The sequence below is a fragment of the Carassius auratus genome, unplaced genomic scaffold, assembly GCF_003368295.1.
Source record: "Carassius auratus strain Wakin unplaced genomic scaffold, ASM336829v1 scaf_tig00023173, whole genome shotgun sequence".
Classification (NCBI taxonomy): Eukaryota; Metazoa; Chordata; class Actinopteri; order Cypriniformes; family Cyprinidae; genus Carassius; species Carassius auratus.
The window spans coordinates 298,112-305,005 of record NW_020525240.1 but is presented as its reverse complement, the minus strand read 5'-3'; the positions used below and the strand labels follow the sequence as shown (position 1 = coordinate 305,005).

General features: G+C 36.4%; 1 long non-coding RNA gene across 4 annotated transcripts; it reads right to left on the bottom strand.

Moving 5' to 3' along the window:
* Nucleotides 1-808: 808 nt before the first annotated feature.
* On the bottom strand, nt 809-6,081 carry LOC113077686 (uncharacterized). Of its 4 annotated transcripts, none has more exons than XR_003281381.1 (5): nt 5,470-6,081; nt 2,139-2,518; nt 1,861-2,029; nt 1,649-1,781; nt 809-1,423 (listed from the first exon to the last, which is right to left on the bottom strand). It is a non-coding gene; the product is annotated as an uncharacterized LOC113077686 (long non-coding RNA). The 4 variants fall into 4 exon arrangements; XR_003281382.1 differs by lacking the exon at nt 5,470-6,081 and having other exon boundaries at nt 2,139-2,207; nt 2,379-3,836; XR_003281383.1 differs by having other exon boundaries at nt 1,861-2,207; nt 5,470-6,079.
* Nucleotides 6,082-6,894: the final 813 nt, after the last annotated feature.

Here is a 6,894-nt window from a genome sequence, read left to right as displayed (position 1 = left end):
CTTCTACACCGACCCCTAAGCCTACCCAATAAATACTTTATTTTTAATAAACACTCTTCTCTTAATAAAGCACTTTATTTCCACTTTTCAAAATTTTCTAAATTTTCATTGCAAATAAATGGCTTTGTTTTAATCACAAAAAAGCCAAATCTATAAGCCAGTGGTTCTTAAACTTCCTCGGTGTACATTAGTCAAAATAAATTAATTTGTTCTGCTAACCACAAAGAAAGTTATACAACCTGAGAGTAAAAGACAGATTTTCAGTTTTATCACATTAAAGGTAAATAGCAAGCATCTTAACTTAAAATGTGCTAATATTGTTTTTGGCAGAGAAAATACAACTAACTTCAGGATGAATTTGAATGTTTTCTACGAGTAAACTATCAATGTGCAAGAACAGAATTGCAGCAGCTCCCTTCCATAATGACCAAATAAAAAATAAGTGCAATTAGCAACCATTACTGGCAGGTCAGGCACAAAAAGGGTTAAGGGACGCTTTCATAAAGGAAATTTCCTACAAATGCATATCCAATAAAGATGCAATAATCACTGTACATGCCTTTCTATCATGTCTTCTGAAAACCCTGACACATTCAGAAAGTGTGCACTGCCACAAATAGTTAGCAAATCTGGGCTTACATGTTTTCATGCCATAATCTTTTTCTAGTGAATTTATTTATTTAAACCAAATGTAGAGGGACATCTTTGTATACTGTGTGACAGAAGTAATGCTAAAAACTAATTAAAAATACTCTTGAAACACAAATTTTTGTAAAATGTTATACAATAAATTATGGTAGCCAGAGTATTGCTGTAAACAACTTCAGCTTTTTATTATATAGCAAACCTTCAAGATCAAACAATGGAAAAACACTTCCCAGCAAAAGTCATGTTTTAGAAAACAAATTTGTTCAATTTAAAAAAAAAAAAAAATCGACATTAATTCTGATAATCCTGAACATGTCACATGGAGAAAATGGATAAAGCATGTTTCAGAACACAAATGTGTTCAGTTTAAAAGAAACAAAAACACTGGGCCTGGATTCTGATAATTTTGAAGTTGAATGAATTTTCAAGTATTATGTGAATATTGTATACGGGGCTTTAGCTAATTTATTGATAAACGATGTACTAACTGTAGATGTAAATTTTATTATGTAATGTTTTGTGACCCGTGTGATTTTAGCCCGTGGGACTACGGATGGAAATTAGCCTTTGGCTACAATCCAGCATGTTTACATGCATGTATTCCATGTTTGTTCATTAACATGCACTGTCCCAATCAAATAAATAAATATAAACTAAATCCTAATCACGTCACAAGGTAATAAAAATGATTTAAGCAACAAAGCGCTGCACTGAAGTACAAAAAGTCGGTCTGTCCTGTTCTTCAGCGAAATGCCAATCTTCTGAAAGACCACATCTGTGGGGACACAAACAGTTACAATTAAAACCCAAACCAAAAGAAGAGCAGAGACAGCAACAAGCCTTAACCAAATACTCTCAGTTTTGGCCACAGACAATTACATCACATTTATTGGAGTTAATTCTAAAAATGATTGTCCTTTGGTCCACTTTATCATCGATGAATGATAAACACAGAAGATGAAGTCTACCACTACTATACAAGACAACAGAGCTTCTATACCTGTTACTCTCCCCAATCAAATGCAGCAATTTCTGATGTCAGACTCAATACTCTGGGGTTGACAGAGTCCGCTCTCTTTTTCTCTCTCTTTTCCACCTTGGTACCTTTATGAGGATTTATCCTAAAGATGCACCTTTAAAACACAACACAAACAATATCCTTAAATAATTGTTGTATGCTTCTTAACCAAAGGAATGCAGTCTATGAAATACCTTTGCAAGAATTCTAGTGTGGCTCCCAGTTCTACAGGGTAACTGATGTTCAATATATAGTAAAGAGAGAACATCAGATACAGGGCTTCTGTAAAACTCAAGAGATGGTCATTTACAATCATCTGGTCTACTGCTACCATGTACACACTGGCTGTCAGTGGGTTCTCTCCTTTGAAAAAACACAAAATCAGTAAGACATAATATTTAACAGAATGTGAGTTCTGATCACCCAAAACCAGGAATTATTGTGTTGCAAGATCATAGTAAATAATACCCACCACACACTACTATACATGGTGTTGCTGGAAGCTGTTCTGAGCATATATCACTTGGAACAGAGGTGTCTTCTACCATCACAAGAAAGTGGTCTTGGTAATTTTTGAAATGGGTTAGCAGCAACATCACGGCCCCACAAACATGATCCCCTCCAGCTCTATACTTTGTGAGGATTCTCCCTGCTTTGCTTGCTCTTTCTGTGCACTGAAATTGAAAGTAGTCCAATATTCTTCTGAACTTACTGGAAGCAGATTCTTCAAAGCTGTTGTTTATGTCAATGCCAGTGAGCTCTTTAAAGTGTGCTTTCATTCCTGCTGGCTGAAAAAGATATGGCCACTCATCAAGTAAATCTTTGGTTTCCTTTCCAGATTGGATGCTGTTTCTTTGAGGGGTGTATGTAGAAGTCATTAAGTCATAGATTGTCTTTACATCACTTTCATTATTTTGAAACATTACTACCAACTTCTCTTTCTTTTCCTGCTGCAATTCAGATGTTTCTCCAACTAGCAGTTGTGGATCAGAATTTATACAACCATATAACAATTTTTGTTTCTTTGTTTATACTTCTAGAGTACCACAAAGTGGTATACTAATAGCTTTTGCTCTTTTCCAATTGTCAATTCTACACACCAGTTGTTTGAGGAGAGAATCATATCCACTTCCTACAACCTGGGAATTAATCTCATCTCTGAAAGACTTTGGGTATGCAATCACCATTTGTCGGGCCATTTCTGATACATGTTTTTTTGCTGGACATTTGCTGACTTCCAGGATCTCAGAAGCAACAATGCGGACCAACTTTCTTCTCTCAGAGCAACTTGGCCTTTCGCCATTTTGCAACTTTCCCATAAAACTTGCTGGCATTTTTTGTCATGGAACATCAAAACTATAATGCCAGTCATGGTCATAAAACGAAGTTTCACAGCTACTGTCACCTAGAAAAGCCAACGTCCACAGGTTACAGGATGAACACTTTTCATGCAGCTGTAATTTTTTGGCAAAATTGCCTATTCCCAAGCTGCAGATTAATTGAAGTTTAATAACGGACAAACAGAGATGGCATGGGGCTTTGTGGGTTGTTCATGTGCCACTATATATAGTATGCATTTAAAGTGGTGCACAGACTTGTTTTATGTCCGCAGTGCATTATTGTCAGAGGGGAGACGGTTGTGCATTTTTCACAGGGACCACAGGACCACAGTGCAACAAATCACTAGCATGAAATGGGCACATGTAACGTGTTGCTGGTGATTTGCTGCACTGTGGCCCTGTAGTTGCTCTGAACAATGCACAACAGTCTTCACTCTCCGCTGGCATAAGCTGCGGACTCAACTGGAAACGTTTTGGCCATTCATGCACCAGGTAATCACCACAGTGGCACATGTACGGATCACAATGTATGCAATTTCCAAAATCAATGTTTTGAGGCCCCGTGCCATCACAGTTTGATTTGTACCATCAAACTACACTAGTCAAAATTTTAAGAGGATCAAAACCTTTCATAATAGTTGTCTTAAAACCAATACCCAAAACTCTTCAAATGTTGACTAGTGTACAATAAATCTGCAGATTTGTATACATATACACCTACACATATACAAACCCGATTCCAAAAAAGTTGGGACACTGTAGAAATTGTGAGTAAAAAAGGAATGGAATAATTTACAAATCTCATAAACTTATATTTTATTTACAATAGAATATAGATAACATCAAATGTTGAAAGTGAGACATTTTGAAATGTCATGCCAAATATTGGCTCATTTTAGATTTCATGAGAGCTACACATTCCAAAAAAGTTGGGACAAGGCCATGTTTACCACTGTGTGGCATCCCCTCTTCTTTTTATAACAGTCTGCAAACGTCTGGGGACTGAGGAGACAAGCTGCTCAAGTTTAGGAATAGGAATGTTGTCCCATTCTTGTCTAATACAGGCTTCTAGTTGCTCAACTGTCTTAGGTCTTCTTTGTCGCATCTTCCTCTTTACGATGTGCCAAATGTTTTCTAAGGGTGAAAGATCTGGACTGCAGGCTGGCCATTTCAGTACCCGGATCCTTCTACGCAGCCATGATGTTGTAATTGATGCAGTATGTGGTCTGGCATTGTCATTTTAAATGAGCCTTGGCCCAGAGAAAATGCCTGCGCTTCTGAATCATGTTTAGATATGGCTTCTTTTTTGACCTATAGAGTTTTAGCCGGCAACGGCGAATGGCATGGTGGATTGTGTTCACAGACAATGTTTTCTGAAAGTATTCCTGAGCCCATGTTGTGATTTCCATTACAGTAGCATTCCTGTATGTGATGCAGTGCCATCTAAGGGCCCGAAGATGGTTTTCTGGCCTTGACCCTTACGCACAGTGATTGTTCCAGATTCTCTGAATGATATTATGCACTGCAGATGATGATAACTTCAAACTCTTTGCAATTTTTCTCTGAGAAATTCCTTTCTGATATTGCTCCACTATCATCTGAATGGTTGACGATGGCACCAGGTATTTTGCTTGTAGCTGCATATAAAACAGGCAGAGATTTTTCATGTACAATGACTTTGCGTTACATTTCGTCAGGGAGTCAGTGAATTCACTTTCATCAACCTCCTCCTCAGTAACATCAAAAAATGCTGAAGAAGGTTGCTCAGATAAAGTATCCATAATCCGTACTTGTGCAAATGTAGAAGTCCTGTGCTTTCGTGAAACATGGGCAGTGAAACTTGATCTTAAACTGAAATTGTTGTCACATTTTTCAAAAGGACAACACACCACCTCTCCCTTGGCTAAATGTGACCTGAGATGAGAAAGGACATTGTTCATGTCTGTAAATTGTTGTTGACAGTCTGTATTGTTGCAAACAAACGTGCCCGTCGAATCATCCAAATGAGTATGTGGTCTTTTGTGATGGCGATAAACATGAGCTTTGAGAGCATTGTATTTTGAGAATTTAAATTTGCATTCTGGGAAGCAACATGGAAACTGAGCATTTGCTTCATGTCGGTGTACGATTTGATGATTAACATATCCCTTAACTGTCTTCAGAGAGCAATCACAAAATTTGCACAAATACATCATCATCCATATGGTTAAAGGTATAACACACCTCATAAGATGAAATCCGTTGTCCATGCATATGAGTGTTCTTAAATGATTGTGAAAGCAACGTTCTAAAACAACAACACAATTCTGAAAAACCTTTATACTTTTTAATGCAACTTGCGTCAAACATTAAGAATAAGATTTCAAAACGTATGTGATTAGCCATTGTAATTGTATTCACCTGTTGCCAGTTAACTTTTAAATTACGTTGGATGATACGTCAACAGATTTTTTTAACACTTACCCTTCACCACTCGACATCGAGGTCCATGATTGTTTTGTTGACATTCTGTTATATATTGCATGCATACAGCAGAATATGTTGCCTAAACGGTCACGTTTACTCACAAAGCTACTTAACAAAGTCACTTACGATTTTTGAAAACAAACTGACGCCTGTAAATATTCCAGCGAACCCAACTCCCCTCCGTGTTTTAGCTTATTTGCCATGTCAATGAGCACGTTTCCCGACCAAAACAAAAACACAGAGATTTTTTCCTTGAGGTATTTGTACGCTGTTTTGGAGCCATGATGTGCCACCTGCAGTTAACAGGCTGCTGCTTTGTCTCTTGGCTGATGCCGTTGGGCCGAGGCCAATGATTGAGAAGCAGTTTGACCAATGGCGTGCGTAAGGCGGAACTTAACAAGAAAGGTCAAAACAGTGCAGAAACGCACACCAAAAATTGTCTACCATAGAAAGCAAAAGGGGAAATTTCCTGTGACATTGTGAGGTCATCATACTGGGTAAATATGCTGGCATGTAATATTAAATATAAAATTGTAATCAACAAGTGTTACTGTATTTACGTTGTTTCTTCTGTTGCAGTGCACCCTTGGCCTTGTCACATCACTAAACTGGCTGAAGAAGTAAGGTGTCATGGACCATCATAAAATTTGTAAGTGCATTACATATTTAATGAACAAAACATTTTTTGAAGTAAAAAAACTATATTTTTTTTTATGTACGAAACTCAAGAACATATAAAAAGAGTAACATGATCAGACATAATGAATATAGATATGTGATGTATGATATATAACCATTTTCTCTCTTATTTTTTAAAGGCATCAACATGGAGATTGAATTGGAGACCATTGTTCTGTTCGAAGTGTAGTTTGTGGAAGATGCAATGATGAAATTAATTTGAATTGTCAATGTTGTATTTTAAGCATATAAGCGATGTTCAGATGATGGTACTGTAGCACTGTTTAAAGTTTTTAATATTGTTGTTATTTACAATGGAAACTACTGTAACAGAAGAAAATAAAGAGGGAAAAATACAAATTATTTTCTCTAATTACTTTTTGTGACATATAACATACATTTCATGAACTACATATACAATTATCTGTGAGCCATAATCAAAATCAAAATGCTGTACATCCCTTTCAAAATTATGGTCCATCACAGTTAATTTTTTCAAATAACGGTCAACACATGTTATTTCAATTTACAGTCAAACTGTTAAATAATGATCAAAACATGATTTCAGTTTACAGTCAAAACATGCTTTATAAAGTAATGTTGTCAACATGTCATTTATATCTACATTCAAATCATGTTTAGTTAAACAACTGCTACACCAAGTTTTTACATTTACAGTTAAAACATGTTTTATTAAATAAGGGTTTAAACATGTTACGTGAACTTACAGTCAAATAATGCCAT